Source organism: Colius striatus, chromosome 3 (assembly GCF_028858725.1).
Source record: "Colius striatus isolate bColStr4 chromosome 3, bColStr4.1.hap1, whole genome shotgun sequence".
NCBI classification, from domain to species: Eukaryota; Metazoa; Chordata; class Aves; order Coliiformes; family Coliidae; genus Colius; species Colius striatus.
In genome coordinates this window covers 6960917-6979144 of record NC_084761.1, presented here as the reverse complement: position 1 = coordinate 6979144, position 18228 = coordinate 6960917, and the positions used below count along the sequence as shown (strand labels likewise).

General features: G+C 39.5%; 1 protein-coding gene and 1 long non-coding RNA gene across 5 annotated transcripts in view; one reads left to right on the top strand and one right to left on the bottom strand.

Annotated features, from left to right (window-relative positions):
* Positions 1-3609: 3609 nt before the first annotated feature.
* LOC133625211 (uncharacterized) lies at positions 3610-18199 on the bottom strand. The gene is made up of 3 exons (XR_009818512.1): positions 16137-18199; positions 8610-8672; positions 3610-5174 (listed from the first exon to the last, which is right to left on the bottom strand). It is a non-coding gene; the product is annotated as an uncharacterized LOC133625211 (long non-coding RNA).
* The window catches only part of ZC3H7A (zinc finger CCCH-type containing 7A), a 29714-nt gene continuing 29485 nt past the window's right edge, over positions 18000-18228 (top strand). For all 4 annotated transcript variants that reach the window (XM_061993900.1, XM_061993898.1, XM_061993903.1 and 1 more), the window contains exon 1: positions 18000-18083. The gene's annotated coding sequence lies outside the window, so the exon portion shown is untranslated. The remainder of the gene's footprint in view (positions 18084-18228) is intronic.

Here is an 18228-nt window from a genome sequence, read left to right as displayed (position 1 = left end):
TGGAATTAGTGAACTAATAAAGAAATGTGAAAGAAATTCTTTTCCCCTTGTTAGAAATGGGAATGAAGGCAGAGCCGTTTGCTCAAAGTGTTACATGAGGGCTGAATCAAAGCTGGGAAACTGCATCCCAGCTTAAATCCAAGATGGGATTCTGTGGCACTGACTGCTGGAGGAAAATAAAGAAAGAAAACACGTGCCTCACTGTGAAGATATCAGAATAATCAGAACTGAGGAGCTGCTTTCCTGCAGCAACTGACTGTATTTACTTGATTGCTATACTTGGCAAACATCCATGAGCTACCCTACATTTTCTTAAACATGGGATTGGGACACAGGTTTGGCCTGGAATACATCCTTTAGAAGTATACATTCCTTGAGATACTGGAATTCCAAGTAGTAATACACAATCAATTTCTTTATCATCACTGTCTTCATAAAACAAACCCAGCTTTACTTATGCAAGTATTTGTTTGGAAACATTCAGTGCTTTTGTTCCCATTTTTAGAAGTCTGTTTGTCTTTCTTTCATGTCCTTCCATCTTCTCTTAGTTCCTTTTCACAACCAATGCTTCCTGTTTACCAATGCTTTCTTCAACTTGTGTTGTTGGGCATGTTGTTCCAAAAATGATGAGAGTTATAGTTTGGAGAGACAAGCTCCATGTGGAAGGTTAGAAAACATTGTGCTCAGACATTTTGTCGTATTTCCCAATGCACTTATTTGAAATCTATTTCTGTCATACAGAACAAAATCCAACTTTAAGACTATACCAGCCTATAGTACAACTTGTAATGTCTTTGGTAAAAGCAAGCCTATGAGTAGCATTATATGTTCTGAGTGAATTTTGGGGACCATCTGTGTAGTGTTGTCCTTTATATGCCCTTTGGTAGCCATGTGATTTCGTCCATTCTGCAAAAACACTATGTTAGCACACAGCTGCCCATAAGACAGTTGTGTGCTGGAAAGGCTGTTATTACATAAATGTTCTTGGCCCTTGTTTACAGTTATAATGTATGCAGAAGAGCTAAATTGCTCCTACAGTTTTCTTTTTTCATCTGTCTTTTTTTGTTCAGTTACAGTCTCTAACCACTGCTCCTGAAGTATAATGGCTACTAACACAAAGTCCATCCTGTGTATACAATCACCCAGACAAATAACAAGTTTGCAAGGATGTTCTCTGAGTACCATATATATACTGATTCATTTATATGATATGGAAATATATTGTTTGTCTTTGAACAAAGCCACAGACTGGAAGATTCTGCACAAGGACTCTATAAATAATTTCTGGCTTGCTTAGCTCTTACGTTTCAAATCATCTCTGTCTTCTGGAAGATTTCTTGCACACTGTAAATCTAAAGTTCTACATCCACATTTGCACTCAGAAAAAGACCCAGGGCCTGCTTCTTGTGGAACCTAGGGCTACTTCTTACATTTATACCTAGAGGAGACTCAGCAACGGAACTCTTGGCATTTTTGTGAAACAAAATTTGAAATCTTCAGCATATCTCTGGGAGGATATTTGATTTGTTTTCCTTTATATAGTTTATATCAACTTGGATTCTTGAAATGGCTGATGTAATGACCAGTATGACAGTACAGAGTGACCTCTCAGCAAGTTTGTGGGTGATAGCAAATTGGGGGGAGTGGTTGATATGCTGGAGGGTAGGGCTGCTACTGGGATGAACCTAGTCAGACTGGAAAAATGAGCTGTTAGGGACCTCATGAATTTCGGCAAAGGCAAATGCAAAGCCCTGCATCTGGGTTGGCATAACCCCATGCAGTAGGACAAGTTGAGAACTGATTGAATAGAGAGTAGCTTTGTAGAAAAGGAGCAGAGGGTTATGGTGGACAAATTGAACGTGAGTTAACAGTGTGCTCTTGTAGCAAACGTGTCCAGCTGCATACTGGGCTGAGTATAGCTGGGAGGTTTGGGGAGAAATGATTCTTCCCCTCTATTTGATACTTCTGAGACTACATCTAGAGTTCTGTGTCTTGTTTTAAGAAAGACATTGACATACTAAAGCAAGGCTAGTGAAGACCAGCAAACTGTTCAGGGACCTGCAGCTCATGACATACAAGTAAAAGCTGGGAAAGCTGGATTGGCTCAGGTTTAAAGAGGATGATGGTAAGGGGAGCTCATACTGCTGTCTACTACTTCCTAATGGAAGGGTGTTGAAAAGATGGAGCCAGATTCTTCCCAGGGTTGCACAAGAGGCAATGACCACAAGTTGCAACATGGTAAATTCAATATAGGAAACTATTTATTTATTTAATTTTTGTTTTAACAAAGGATGGTCAAATACTGCAACAGCTTTCCCAGAGAGGCTATGGAAACTTCATCCTTTGAGGTATTCATAACTCAACTGGACATGGCCCTGAGCAACCTGCTTTAATGGGACCTGCCTTGAGCAGAAAGTTGGACTGGAGACTTGAAGAAATCCCTTACCACCTACGTGAATCTGTGATTTTGTGATGTGATAGCAGATAGCTTCAAACTAGCAGTTCCACTCTGCCAGGGAAAGAGACTCCAATACCACTTACCTCTTTGCCTAAAGGCTTTCATGAAACAATGCCCTGCAGGCAGGGAAGGCAGTCGGCCTGTTATACTGTAATAACAAATTCATTGATAATTATTTTTTCCACCTATCACCAACTGAGCAATGCAAATGCACATGGGAAATAATCTGTACTGAAATCAAAGAGAGTTGAGACTTTATTTACATATTTTTATTATCTAGACAGCCGTGTCATAAACAGCAGTACCCTTTTCACAAAGAATACTTTCCTTTTTAACTCAGTGTTCTGAAATTCCATTTCTGCGCCTTTGTCATTGTTGACCATTTCTCAATCTACTTCCAGTTCTATTTTTACTGAGATGGGGAGAAAGCTGCAGAATTGTATGCTGTATTCAAGGTGAAGATAGAATATGGATCTTTCATACAAGGAAAGGCTGCGGGAACTGGGGCTGTTTAGTCTGGAGAAGAGGAGATTGAGGGGGGATCTTATTAACATTTATAAATATCTAAAGGGTGAGTGTCAGGAGGTTGGGACATCCCTTTTTTCTATAGTAGCTAGCAACAGGACAAGGGGTAATGGGATGAATCTGGAACACAAAAAGTTCCACTTAAATATAAGAAAAAACTATTTGACTGTTGAGGTGAGGGAGCCCTGGCACAGGCTGCCCAGAGGGGTTGTGGAGAGAAAATGTAGGTTTTTCTTACCTGTTTATTTGTTCACCTCTTATTGTTTTGTTCTTCATCTTGTTAATGGTCTGGTCTGTCTGTATTACAGCTTCCTTTCATGACCTTTCTGTTCATGATGTCTCATGATGTTCCTCAGCTGTGAAGTTTTATGGCAATTGGACATTTGACAAAGGATAGACCCCTTGTGTGTCCATCAGAGAAAAGGTGAGTAGAATGTAGCCCTGTGTGTCCCAGGCTAATCAGCACAAGAGCTGTCTATATTTAAACAGCTTAAATGCCACCCAGACTGCTTTAGGAGCTGATGTATTGCAGAGAGACAAAAAATCCTGTAAGTACTGAGGGATGGGGAATGTTGGGATTAGCTAGAGTAAGAAAGAAGTGAATACAAGAAATCTAGTACCTTAAAACATGTGAGATCAAAAACTAGTGCTGAAGAACTGAGTGTGTCACTTGTCAAGCAGGCACTGGGTATCTTTCTTTGCTGATGGATAATCTCCTGTCTTTACTGTTTGGTTTTGCAGTGTGGTTGGGATGAGTAGTAACTGAACCAGAGAACTGTCAGCAGTAGCATCTCGATCTGCTATACCTGAAATGAACCAGATACTTCAAAATCAGCCAAAAGTTCTAATAGTCATTTATTGATGAATATGCATAATGTGTAAGTGTACAGTGTGTAGGTCAAGGTTCAGTAAAATGTTTGCTTAGCTGCTGTTTTGACTTCCAGTGAGATGTGAGGACTCTTGTCTCAGTAGAAGGTAAAGAGTTTAAATGCATTCTCGAATCTGGGCCGTCATGACAAACATATTATTAAGTTCTCTATGTATGCCTATTTTCCACTGCATTTGGAAGGCAACAAATACCATGGGTATTATATAATATAAACAATTTAGAACAACTTATATCTCCTGTAATTATAAAGACTTAACACTTAGGCTTCTTTGCAGTATCAATTACTGGCTTAAGAATACAGGTTTAGACCTGAGAGAGTTTGTAATTCTATAGGCTTTATAGTCTCTTAAAAGTGATCAGTTATGGACCAGAAAAGACATATTCAGGACACTTATGAGCAGAAGACTTGTAGGCTCTTTGTCACAAAAAGCTAAGAAAACAGTTGAGTCTGAAGGTAGCTGCTGAAGTCCCGGTCCCAGTACCTTGTAAAATATGACAGTTCTCAGGGAAGATGATACTTAGCTCTTATAGAGTTCACCAAATCTTCAAAGAGATATAAAAATGTTGCATAATTTTCATTGTGCAAACTGGAAACTAGGACACCAATGGGTTTGGCAGTCTTAAACCTTGGTCTTTCTTTTTGGTTTTATTTACATGAGGGAGATAACCTGATCCAAGTACATAAATTGCTTCCTTGGTTTAAAATAAAACAACTTCCTGAAGGTGATACTGTATTTACTGAATTTCATGGGCAGCCATCTAGAAAAACTCTTGGCTACAGGTTCTGTATCTAATAAAGTTCATAACGTCCTTAACACACAGAGAAGCTGTGTGCTTTAAAGTACTGTGAAGAACTTTGTTTCCATGTGTAAAGGAGAAAAAAAGTTCTAACTACGTACGAGAAGGCATCATAGAATTAATATATCAAATGCCATGAATGACCCCATTTGCACTAGCAGTGAAGGAACCATCATTTTCTGCATTTACTGTACAGAATAATGGAGTTTGCTATACTATGTGTAATGGGCCTTCCTAGAGGGCATCAGGATGTGCAAGATAGCAAGAACAAGAGCAAAAAATCAGTCACAGTAAAGCTGTAAAAAGAACAGTTTTCTCTTCAACTGTTGCAAGTTTGAATCTTGCTAAATGGATCGAAAATCTTCATAGCATCGAGTCATAGGTGATCTCAAGAACCAGCAGTCAAAAGGGAACTGGTAACAAAGTAGTTCATTCCTCTGAGGCCTTCTTTGTAGTTCTCACTGAATAGCCTTTCAAAGTTTGCAGAGGTAGGCAGACGTATTCCTAAATAGACGTTTTACAGAAACCATTAAACTCTTTCAGATGGCAGGCACTAAATATCTTTTTACCTTTTTATGCTGTAAAACTTACCATATTCTAATTGTGTAGTTATTTTACCAGAAGTATTTTCATTTAAATTATGTTGAATGGTATAATTTTTGTCTAGCTTATGTTTTGTGACAATGACACCCCAACAAATAGGAATAACATGGTGCTGTGTACAAAACTTCTGACATTTTTACTTCACAGAACGAAACAGTACTGTATACATGAATGACTGAATTTTATGTGTGGTCTGCACCTAATATCTGCATACTTAATGATGATTTGCTACTGCTGTGAGAATCCTAACTATTGAATTTCCTAATTCTCTTTGCAATTCTTTAATGCCACATAAAAATTCTGATGTTGCTCTACTTATTTCTTCTCCCAGAAAGAAGAGAGAAACCTCTATTAGTTTATGCACCATGTAATCCCTAGGAAGGAATATTTAGAATGGAGGGTCAGGGGTGATATATCCAAACTTAATTATATAAAGAATTCTAATATTTATTCTGTAAAATACTTTAGTCTTTGTTTACATTTGTTCCCATTGATAACCACCAAAGAAATTAACTGTATAGTATTTCTTTTAAAAACAAAAGTCAGTGCTATACATCACTCTTTCAAATGCTTGGCTGTTCTAGGCTAATTGTGTGCAGAGATGCTGCTGAAGGTTAATTTTCTTCACGTCCAATCAAGTAGTACTTTTCACATATTAATTTTTGTTGAAGCAACAAATAGTTTGCCTTTGGATGTGTGCAAATATGTTTTGTATATGCATGCAATGAAGTAGAATAAAAATGTTAAAGCAGAGTAGTGAATTCTCTATAATGACTTCATCCCTGATCTTAGGAAAGGCAATACATCTTCCTTTTCACAGAAAGTAAGCACTAAATAATACAAGCACCAAGCAATTGCTTTCCTTCATATAAAGAAGTATTTTGTACTGCAGCACATATATTGCATCGCCCCTTCAGCTTTCTGTAATCTGCATAACTAGCTGATTACCCCACAACCGGAAGGACTGGAATTAGGTGGATCCTTTTATGATCATTATGACTGCAAGTTGAAGGAAGAGGAGGAGCTGCAGCAATCCTAATTTTACTTGAAATACTGGATTTGGGAACCCGTGAGCAACACAGTTCCTTAGAGAAGGGTCGCCATTGAAACTGCTTACTGGTAGGCTGTTTCTGTCCTTTGTTTTTTGTCCTTGAATTTTGTTTTTCATCACTTTGTTTTGGCCTTTGCCCATCATCTTCATCTTAAGTGACTTGTCAGTTATTCAGAGCTGAAGGTTAGATCATCTCATCCCACTTGTATGCCATAGGCCCTGAAATTTCTTGTACCAGCCCAAGTAATTTCTTTTTGAGCAAGGCATATTCTCTGTCTGCTTAAAGCATGTAATTAAATTTGGAGTCACACAGTTTTAAAAGATAAGGAACTTCCTGTTCTGTTAACAGATGAACATCTTGTAAGGGGCTTGTGGCTGGAAAAAAGGTTGAAACAAGAGTAGGTGCCAGAAGCAGAGATGGAGAGTCTAGATAGAGGAGAGTTTATTTAAAACTGCTTGAATTACAGTAAGATGGGACTATGAATAGGGTCATTTTTTATAGTAAAAATAAGGTTTAATCAAGACAACCTTCTTCCTCAGCAAGAAAAATGTGGTTTATTAAATAAAATATTTGTTAGGGCAAATAAGTTGGGAAAGCCTTTGAGAAAAGGAAGGAATGGCAGTAAATTTGACACTAAAATGTTTCAACTGGCAGCTAAAGAAACTTTAGTCTTGAGAAAATGTAAACTGTATTCACTGCAGTTTTGGTTCTGTCCTTGGTTAAACCAGTACATTCCTACCTCCAAAAGGTAACAAAAGGAAATGTATAAAACTGTCTAATACCTGAGACTCAGCAGTTTACAGAAGAAAGTACATTTTAATGTAGACAATTAATCATGCATCAGCTGCCTATGTTCAAAAACTGAAAGCTCACTTTTACAGATTTAAATGAGACCCAGGATAACTGAAGCTCTATATCTAGTCAAGGGCAAAGTAGAGATATGGCCTCGGAAAAACCTACCTGCTTGTCTTATTTTCTGTGCTTTCAAGTCTGCTAGTGCTGCTTACTCTATTGAGAATAACAATGCTGTAATTTAAAGGAAGACTGACGTGCCCAAAATATATGTATATAGAAAAACCTCAGAAGGAAGGCAACATTTCCTTTTAAAATAGTTTCTAACAATGACTTAGCATAATTACACGTGCTCCAGACTGAGGTTTGGAAGAATGTTAACTCTCCTGTCAATTTAAAACCTCCTTTGTATACAGCCAATGGGTGGGGTGCCACATTTTGGAGTACAGTGTTCAAATTAAAAGCCCAGTGGTTTAAGGTTGGAGTCTTGCAGCATACAAGCTCAACACTCAATTGGAAGCACAAGTAGTTAGATACACAAAAAATGGATTTACAAAACAGATTAAAAGAGCATGAAATAAATGAAAAGTTGATTAGCACAAAGGTATGAGAAACAGGACTCTGCCTGTTGTAGCAACTTCATGTTAATGGCACTGCAATTCTGTTGCAATTGTTTCCTAAAAACGTTCCTCCATTACTTCATGTATCCTATATCCTGCCTTGTAATACCCATGTAATACCAAGGCTGTTGTGAAAGGTCTTGCTGCTCTATCAGTGCCATTATCTGTAATGGTCACTGTAAGCTGCTTATTCATCTGGATTCTCTTCCGTACTTCAGAATTAGATCTCTGTGAAACGAAGTCCATTGTGTTTGTGCACTGTCACACAACTCTTACCACTTCTGAAATTGTGTATATTTATAGAAGTAATTCATATATACCTTGATTCTTACCACACAGCTCACAGCTGCAGTTATGTCAGCACTACTATATTAGGCAGCAGTAGCACAGTAGTTTACACTTGCTTCCCAAAATTCTGGTGGAGTATGCATAATGGGCAACATTGACTCTTTCACATAAGAAGAAAATGTGCTAACCTTATTTTTCCAGATATTAATTTCTGTGGAATCACAAACTTCCAATGACTGTGTTGTTTACACAGCAACTTTAGTGGTAAATCAATTAAATCCCTGAGATTTTATAACTGTAGAGTCACATCGGCTTGAATACCAAGAAGCTGGACAGAGGGATGCAATGTATGATTCTTTCAGGAAGTTACTTCGTTAGGGTGTCTGCTGCAGCATCCATAGGATCACAGAATGGTTTAGTTTGGAAGGAAATTTAAAGGTCATCTAGTTACAACCCCCCTGCTGTGGACTAGACCAGGTTGCTCAAAGCACTCTCATGCTTTTCTAGTCTACTTCTATGACTTCCTTAAAACACTAATCTTCTAGTTTGATGAACAACAATTAAAATATGGTTTTAAAAGTTACCTTTTGATAGACTCTCAGTTATGAGGCATTCTGTGTTTCTTCTAATTTGAAGCAAAGAATCAGCTTCTCCACAGAAAAGTGAAAGGAAAATGTATGAGTTTCTAATATCAGATTTTGACAGATTTATAAAGGTTCAGTTGCTGGCTGAATCACTTAGAGAAACAACTGTTCATGACAACTGATCTACATATTGGCACAATATTACTGTACCCATTTATAATTCTTAATACACAGCAGCATTACTTATCAGTAATTTCTGTACTTATTTAAAAAGTGCTTTATTTATCCTTTCTGTATTTTAAAACATTTTTTTTTTCCTCAAGAAAAGTCAATACTTGAAATGAAGATTGCCAGGAAGGAATAAAAGGTGAATTCTACAAGCAGATTTTATCTGGAAATGTGCATGTGTATGTTTTGGGAAGGTGGGAAGACTTCCCTCTGAATAAGTTTCCTTTTTAATCCTGTATTTCAGCAATGATTGTAAACAAAACAGAAAAACCTCTTATCGGTTTGATGCTCAGCAATATAAAAATAAACGTCAAATGCATTAGCTAACTTCATTCTCCTTTTTCTGCCAAAAGCTATTCTCTTTGAAAGAATCTAGTCAATTCTGTCCACTCCTCATTTCAAGTTTTATTGACATTTAGTCAGAGTTTTTCAGTGTACGTGTCCAGTTGTTAGTTCTGTAACATGGCTTTTGTTTCACTGTGTTTCAGGAGACATTACTAAAATTATTTTGTTTTTCATTATGCTCTCCAACATGAAGTAGAAGAATACAAAGCAAAAAGTAAACACTACTGTTAAGGACTTGAAATTCTAGTTTCTTGGAATGGGTCAGAGGTAAACCTGGGGAATTCCTTATGTATGTTTTTATACTTGGCTTGAAAATACTTTACCATATTTATTAATGCTTATAAACCTGACTTTTAGATGACTGCTTGACACTTTGGAGTAAGGATGACATGGAGCAGTGGAACAGGCTGCCCAGAGGGGGTGTGAAGTCTCCTTCCTTGGAGGTCTTCAAGACCGACCTGATCTAGGTGAACCTGCTTCTGCAGCGGAGTTGGACTAGACGATCTCTAAAGGTCCCTTCCACCCCCTACCATTCTATGATTCTATGACAGTTAAGACCAGCTGATGAATAACTGCTTATACTGTTTGCAGGAATTAAGGTGTTGGTCTACAACTGGACATAGTGGTGGCCAGTTCTCTGTGTGAAGGGCCCGAGTAGCGTCCACAATATATGGAGAGAATTCCTAAAAGCCAATATGATGGTTGGGAACATTCTATTTTAGCTACGTGGCTATGATTAAGCAAGGCAGAGAGGTGTAACGTTTAGCCATTTTGACCTAAGGCTGCAGTGCCAATGTGTTAATAGCTTTCAGGATCTGAGAGATATAGTTTAGAGGCTTTGAAGATACTTAACTTACTTAGCTCACCTACGAAAAGGGCAGCCTGAGCGACGGCTTAAAGAGGTTTGTAAGCAACTACTGCGTCATTCTTTTTGTTGAAACTGAGAAAAGAATTAGAGTGTCTCTTATTTAGTGAGCAGAACAAACATACACCAGAGACACCCTAGCTTGTGATTAAGATATCTGACTGCAAAAAGAAAATCTGGCTTGACCCCTGCTTGCTTATGCAAAGATCTTCTGCGAAACTTTCTTCAGAGAGACCACCCCTGCAAAGAGCAATGTAACTGGCCAACTGGGTGGTCTATTAGCATTGCAGTTTGGCTCAACAGAGAACAAAATTGACTATCCCCATGTACTTTGCTTTGGTTGGTTTTATAAAGTTGTCTCAGAGCACGTGACCTAGGTTCCCGTGGGGTCAAGTGAAATAGGAAGGTGTGCTCCCACCACTGCGTTCAACCCATTTGTTTAGACCAAAGCTATTCCAAAGGAAAATCCAAAGTATGCATTGATGCTGAGCATCTGACATCCACAAAACTTTTGCTCTACAAATGGGCTTCTTTTGGACTAATCTGTATGCTGAAGGAGATAAGAGTATGTTTCCTGTCCTCCTTTGGACAACTCTTACTAAATATACACTCCTAAAAGTCACACTAATTTGGCTTTTACGTTACTAAGAGATTGAGACCCTCTAGATCTTGGCTGAGCAAAAAAAACCCCCATGGTTGGTTTTTGCTACTCTGGCAGGGAACTCCCCTTGCTGAGAGAACCATTCAGCCATTCTTCAGTTCTGCCAGTCTGACTGTCTGTCTGCCTGACTTGAACTGAGATTACAAACCACCGTTTTCCCCTCTCCTATCGTCTTTAGGGGCATACAGAACCTGTAAAAGAAAAAACTATCAATTTGCTTTACCCATAATTCCATCTTTTCAGTTACACTAGAATATCATTAAATTTCTGTTGTAGTAAACCTTCAAATACAAAGCCAAGCAAATAAGAACAGGAGTACTGCAGTGACAAATCAAGATATTGAACCTAACAAAACCATACAGCTCTAAAGTACAGCTACAATAGGCATTATACACTGAATAAAACTCTTCCCGAGATTCACGCTAACAGTGGACGCAGTGACATTCTCTGTCTTCCAAAGGCAGTAATCAGACACACCTTATATTGCTAAATTAATCAGCACAGCCATAGTTACAGAAAATAATAAAATTAAGACCTGAGGTAAACAGCTGAAGATCATGATAATCGGTTAGCAAGTTACAACAGGGATGTAAATATTGTATTACCAAACAGGTCAGAAAATAGGTGTAATTTTCATCATCTTAATCTCCAATGCCTGTGGATAATGTACAAATAAGTAAGACAACAGTATAATTTTTCAAGATATATTCTGCACTCTCAGAAAGTGTCTTTATCTCACAGGACATGAAGTAAGGTGCTGTGAGAACCGCCCACAGAACTATCTGAGCTTCTCACTGCTCATTACCCTGGCCAAAATTACCTATCATCAGCTGGAATAGATCAGCTACTATTATATAAAGAACTGAGGCAAGGTATATATGATTCCTATTGAAATACAGCCTTTATATCCAGACAGATACACAAAAGGGTGTGCAGTGTCAAGGCTCAGTAAGCTGGAATACCAAAGTTAATCTAGGGGGAACTTACAGAGCAGAACTTTTATTTCTATCAGTCTCTCAAGTTTCTTTCCTTTTTTAGTATATCTTGTTTTGAATTAATACATCTTCCACTTCATTTTAATATCACATTTTCAAAGCTCTCTGTGTGACTCTGTAAATGAGTCTTGAATTTTCTAGTCTAGCAGCAAGTCTTATTTGCTTATTTTCACATACTCTGGACAACACTTAGGAAGGATATCTCAGCTAAGCACCTTGATTGTAATGATTAAAAAATTCACTACTGCATTTTTGAGACAGTGTGCTGGAAGAGTGGGCTTGGTAGTTACTCTAGAGGCAACTCAGATTGCTCAGATATGGCTTCATGTGGTTCCATTTCTGCTGCTCTTCCTGTCTGAACTGTAATATCTCTGATAACCTAACAAATGTACCATTTTTCCCCCTTTTTCATCCCCCTGCCAAAGCAGGGGTGCACTTCAATTTCTTTCCAAACATAATGAGAGATCTGTGCAACTAAGATACCTTAGCAACTAACCAAGACGTTTCTAATTTTGAACCTTTCAATCTAAAAGAATTTGTTATCTTCCTATTTTTTGTAGATTCAGGTGAGACAAACTTGCAGCCACCCTTCACGACTCAGCTCCTACAATCTGTGGGCCAGGCCACCTCCGCAGCAGCACAGCAGTGGAACTTTTGCCCTCTGCTGGTCTATTGGATCATGACGCTGCTACCGTGGCAGGCAAAATTCATCTTAGACTTAGTAAAACAATCTAGAAGTTACAGCAAAGCATTACAGAATGATTGTTCACTAGCTTTTAATTTTTGCCACGAATAACAATTGAGACATTGAAACAAAAGCAAGATACTTTCTATTCTATGCTAATACTGAATTTTTATGTAAGGATATGACATATTTCTATGCTAACTCCTACAGGAAACCCTGTGGGTATTTCACTGTCTTGAACAATTTCCAGCAATGTTCTAATAACGAAAAAATCTTACATTAAATTTAAAAATATTAAGTAGTTTCCTAAAGATATTAAAAATGTTCAGAGCTCAGTCGTGACTTGCCTCGGCTCTTCTCCCAATACTCCGCTGCCCTTTCAGCCTTGCCAACTTCTTAGCCAAGCAGAAATCTCTTCTCTGCCTGGGCATTACTGCTGTATGCAAGAACTAAATGAACTAAGTCCCAAACACAACTCTGCAATATGCTATTTCTGTAGGAAGATACTCTTCTGTTTAGTACAAGTCTCATACACAGGCCAGCTACAAAACTGTGTAATACATCTTCCTGTTTTGGTCAGAGCAACACACACTCACCTCTGGGTATCCAAAGCCAAAGAGAGGTGTCAAATAGTGGCAGAAAATAGAAAAATAATAGTCTGGGCACGCAGGAAAAACAAGCAAAAACTCCACTAACTGCAAATTGAGTTTTAAAATGCATTAAACTATATTTAACCTAAGTGTGATTATTTAAAATAAAGGACACTGTTCATAATCTAATTTAGTTAAGTTCAATTCTTCAGGTTTCTTTTCTCATATAATGTGGCTTAACTGTTTCAATCAGGTTAATTCAGGTCAATACTGCTGAGCATACCTTCACTGAGGGAGTTCTGTACTTCATACTCTTGTTTTGTATAAAGCTTTATTTTGGTAAAGTATTTATAGAACTTATGAATTAATTATTTGTTGTTTAATATTTCCTTTCGTAGCAGCTAAAACATATATTCATGTCTGGCCAAAACTGACCCTTTTTACAGAGGTTAAAAGAAAAAGTTTTCAATTTCCTGTTTTGATTATTTAGGGAGATATATTGACCTAAATACATCTGGAGTTGGAATAACTATATATTCCATAACAGTTATTTAAGGAAAGAGAGCAATGTCTTCACACATATATATGTATATGATAAAATTCTGACTCAAGGAAAGAATCAGGGACTCTTCAAAACACAAAACCCAAAGAGTTTTGAAAAGAATACACTCCTGGAGCTACCTCTACACATAAATAACTTATTTACATCAGAAATTCCAGTGGACTGTAATCCTAATGTCAGAGGGTGCTGCATGATAAGGACTTCAGATGCTGCAGATAAAAGAATATACTGGAAAAAAAAAGGTCTTCCATTCTTTAGAGTGAAGAAGTGGATCCTTTTCACACTATCAGTGATAAAGTGTTTACTACAAATTAGGTGAACAAGAGAGAAAGGTTAGGCTTGTGCATTAAATATATATATACACATCTACAGATACACACATCATCTGTTAGAAGGGATCACTTATCTAGTTTCTAGATGCCAGTAGTGTGTGCAACTCCAGCCTTACATGTTGTTTAGAGTTTCTATGCAGTTACTCAGAGAGGAAAAAAGGGCAGCTGCATAATATCCATTTTCTCTAAGTTCCAACTCTTCCTGATCTCAAAATATCACTTTACTTAAACAAGGGGACGCACAGGGGATTTAAAAAACTAACTACTCAATCATAAATCTTAAATTATTATAATATCTTAACAAGGAACACATCTACTTGTAGAGTAAAGCAGTGGAAAGGATAGATGATGTATTTTCTTCTGTCTTAATAGCCACTATTGAAAAAAATCTATGCTTGTATGTTTTTCAGGCTGTAACTTGGATGAATGAGAACAGACATAAATGTAGCAAGCTTGGAAGATACAGTGAACTAGTGATGGAGCAACAAGGATATATTTCAGTGACTGAATCTTGGGTTGGGTGTTCTTGGAACGGCAATGCTTCCTTGAATAACTAACTAATGGGTTAAAAGCTCTATTACTCTAAGGAATTCCAGTCAGGAAGAGAAAAATCATTGTAAAATCACAACTGTTGGCATTCACCTGAAGGTAATATAGACAGACTTCATAGAATAGTAAAAAGCATCAGGATGAATATCATAGCTATTACTTAGTAACAGTGACAATCTTACAGGACTTTTATCTTTTTTAAAGAGAATAATCCACATTTACCTTGCCTAACAGGGAAAAAAGCTGCTTATGCCAGCCTTTCATTTTCTTTTAGGTTACCTTCTGCTGCTAAATATCCCACCGTGACCTGAGAAATTGTCATTTCAGATTCCAAAAGAAAACAGCTGCGATGGCTAGTTTGGATTTTAGGTGGAAGTCATGAGAAAATTTATTCCTGCTTATATCCTACAAATCAGGAGACACAGCTAACACCCGTTTTGCAGGCTGTATTTTTCAAGAACTTACAGGAATGTAACTTTTAAAGGAGATTCTCCTAAATATAAACTGAAATTTAAAATTCTAAATTAAAAATTTAGATGATAGCAAAAACACAAATAAAAGATGACAAAATTTCCCTGAGAATTTAAAATAGAGATCTCAGAAACTAAAATACTTCAAATGTAGTGATATGTATTATAAATTCACCACAGCCTCTTCTACAATAACATTATTTGGTCTGTTTTTCAGCTTGAAACTTGGGATATAGAATTCGTTTAATTAGACTTCAACAGGGTTCTTGGCCAGTCTTATAAAAGCAACTAACAACATATGACTCTTTAACAATTCTACCACAGTGGCTAAGTTTATCACAGAACCTCTATTGTTCTCCAAAGCGTGGAAAAGCTCTATGACTGCTAATTATATCTAGTATATTACATTTTTCCTTTAGTGTCAAGTAATTAACCTAGCTTGTTTGTTCAAAATCATCAGTACAAATAGTGATAAAAGGTCTGTCATCTTAAAACTGCTTTTAAGATGGCAGAAGGGTAATTATCCAAGACAGGACCTGTGAGATTTTTCAGCTGACTTTAGCCATGTTCTAGCAGTGTACAGGGGTAATTCCTTCTTGATAGAGAAATATGTTTCCAAATTGCCTTTCAAGAACATTTTAAACTCTCTCACGCACAACAGTGAAGAAGTTCCATCTTTCATCTCAATACAACTAGGTCAGCAGCTGAAATTCTCAACAAAAAATAATCAGGTAAGTTTATGTAGGTTTCTACAAGGAATAAAATGAAAAGTAATAGGTTTAGGCAACAGTATTAATTCTCATTAGTTAAACCATCTTTAACTAACTTATGATGAGTTAAGTACAACTACTATTATTTTCCTTTGTGGAGTTATATCATGTAATAAATTTAAACAAAGAAGGAAGATAATTGCTTCTTACTCCCTTCCAATTTAAGTTGTATAAAAGCTAAATATGTTACATCCACAAAAACTCACTTGGTCAGACATTTGTATTATCTTGACCCATTCTCAAGGTAGTCTGCACACCTTGTACCTCTCATTGAAACGGCAACTGTATAGCTCCCACTTCAACACAATGCCAAGCCACACACGGCTGTGCTTCTGCAGCTGCTTCATAGGGTACAAACTGTTGTGACACCTGAACAGTTTGTTCAATAAACTCTTAATTCAAACACAGAATGTTGATTTCCAAGTGTTTGATCAGTAGTGTATTTGTATTGACATTTCTAGTAATTTAACTTTACCTGATGTAATTTTTCAGGCTCACTTTTGCAGTCTCTAGTATATCTGAAACACTCCCACAGTAGTCAGCCCATCAGTGGAGTTCTCAAAAATCCCTTCTCCAAAGATGAATGGTATGTAGTCAATCCTAACAGCAGACTTAGAAAAATTAGCAACATGATTTATGTAATACCTATAAATCAAAATGATTAAGAGCTAGGATTAATATTTTCATCATGCTACTACCAACCAAGAGATATTACCTCAGCAACTGTTCATTGTTCTGGATGAGAACAATCATTACTGCTTATTTTCTGAAGCTGCTCAGTGTTCAAGCAATTGTAACTGGGAACTGGAAAAGCCTTCTTACTATTTTTGTGATCGATTTCACAGATTATGATCCACGGGTACAAATTAATAAGTTTTGTTCTATGCATTTTTTTTTACTTTTTGTTTCTGTCACCTTCCTTTAGTTCCTGCAGTAAGCAAATGCCCCATTTCACACTGAGTCCTATCAGACTTTTAACTTTAATTCTATACACTTAAGCATTAACTATTTAATATCAGACTGCTACCATTAAATTGTCACAGTCTCAAGGAACGACATGATGGAGATCAACTGGAGGTGTTAACTTCACCCAATAAATTACTAATTGGCCGTATTCCTTTCAGTCTCAATTAATCTGTATTTGTTAAAACCTGTAAAGCTTTTCTTTAAGAGTTCTACCATACGTAATCACATCAGCATCTCAAATGGAGTTTTTCATCACGTTATTTGTGGTGACATCTGTACAAGACAGGTCAGCTGCAATAATGCTACTGGGAAAAAGAAGGAAATACCATCAAGTATGTCACATTTAAGAGTGGAAAAAAAATATCCCAATCCCTGACATTTGAATGCACTCGAGACAGCCGCAATCCCGCAGTTCCCCTGGCTGGAAGTGTGTGCGTGCCCGCAGCGGGGATTCGTACCGCCAGCCTCGACGGACCGGGCTCTGCCTTCCCGCCGCCGGGAGTCACGACTCAGCAGCGTTCCTCAGCCCGCCCGCTCCCTCACGCGTTATTGTTTGGCAAAGGAGTTCCACAAACGTATTTGGTGAGTTCCAATAAAGTCAAAAGAGGGAACAAGTTCCCAGGTTCATAAATACTCATCTCAGGAGAGTGACAGAGAAAGCGTCGGCTCACGGCAACGGCAGAAGCCGCAGGACCGAGCGCCGTTCCCCCTGCACGCCCTCGTACCCGCTGGCTGCTCTCCCCGGTCCGCCGCCGCACGGCTGCCGCTGCTCTCCCCGCTCCGCCGCCGCACGGCTGCCGCTGCTCTCCCCGCTCCGCCGCCGCTGCTCTCCGCCGGTGCCTGGGGCAGCGCGCGCTCGCCGCCGCGTCGCACGCGCACGGTGTGAGGCGCCACGCCAGCCCGGAGCGCGCGCAGGAGCCCCCCCCGCCGGGGCGGAAGGAGGGTGACGTCACTGCGCCCAGGGAGTCGCACGTCAGGCTGCGGCGGGAGGCGCAGGGGGCGGCTGGAGGTGCGCGGCGGCCGCTGCTCACGCCGATGGCCGCCGGCGGGCTCGTGGGCTCAGCCAGCCCCACGCCACGGCTCACGCAGCGATGGAGAGCCCGCGGGGCGGGGCGTGGGTGGAGGCGGCCAGCCAATCATCGGCAAAGAGTTTCCTCGCCGCAGCCAATCACGAGTACCGGTTTCCAAAGCAAGGGTGACGAGCCAATAGGAAAGCCCTCAGTGCTGAAGCTGCAGCCACTTGAGCGAGGCCGCCTGTGGGCTTGGTCGCGGCCTCCCACCGGCAGGGGGCACGCTGGGGAGCGCACGGCGCTGCCGAGGGCGGGGCGGGGGAGGTGCTGTCGCCGTCGCCGTCGCCGTCGCCGCCGCCGTCGCCGTCGCCGTCGCCGCCGCCGTCGCTCCTGGGCTCGCTGGCTCCGCCTTCCGCGGCGCTGCGCACCCGCGGCCTGAGGCGCAGGTAGGGCTCGCGGCTCCGCTCCCCCCCGCCGCGGCACCACTCCGCCGGGGCCAGGGCCGCGCTCGCTGCTTTTCCGGTGCCCGCGGCCGGGCGCGGGTAGGCGGGAGCCGCTCCCGCCCCTCCCCGCGCCGCCGGTGCCCGTCGC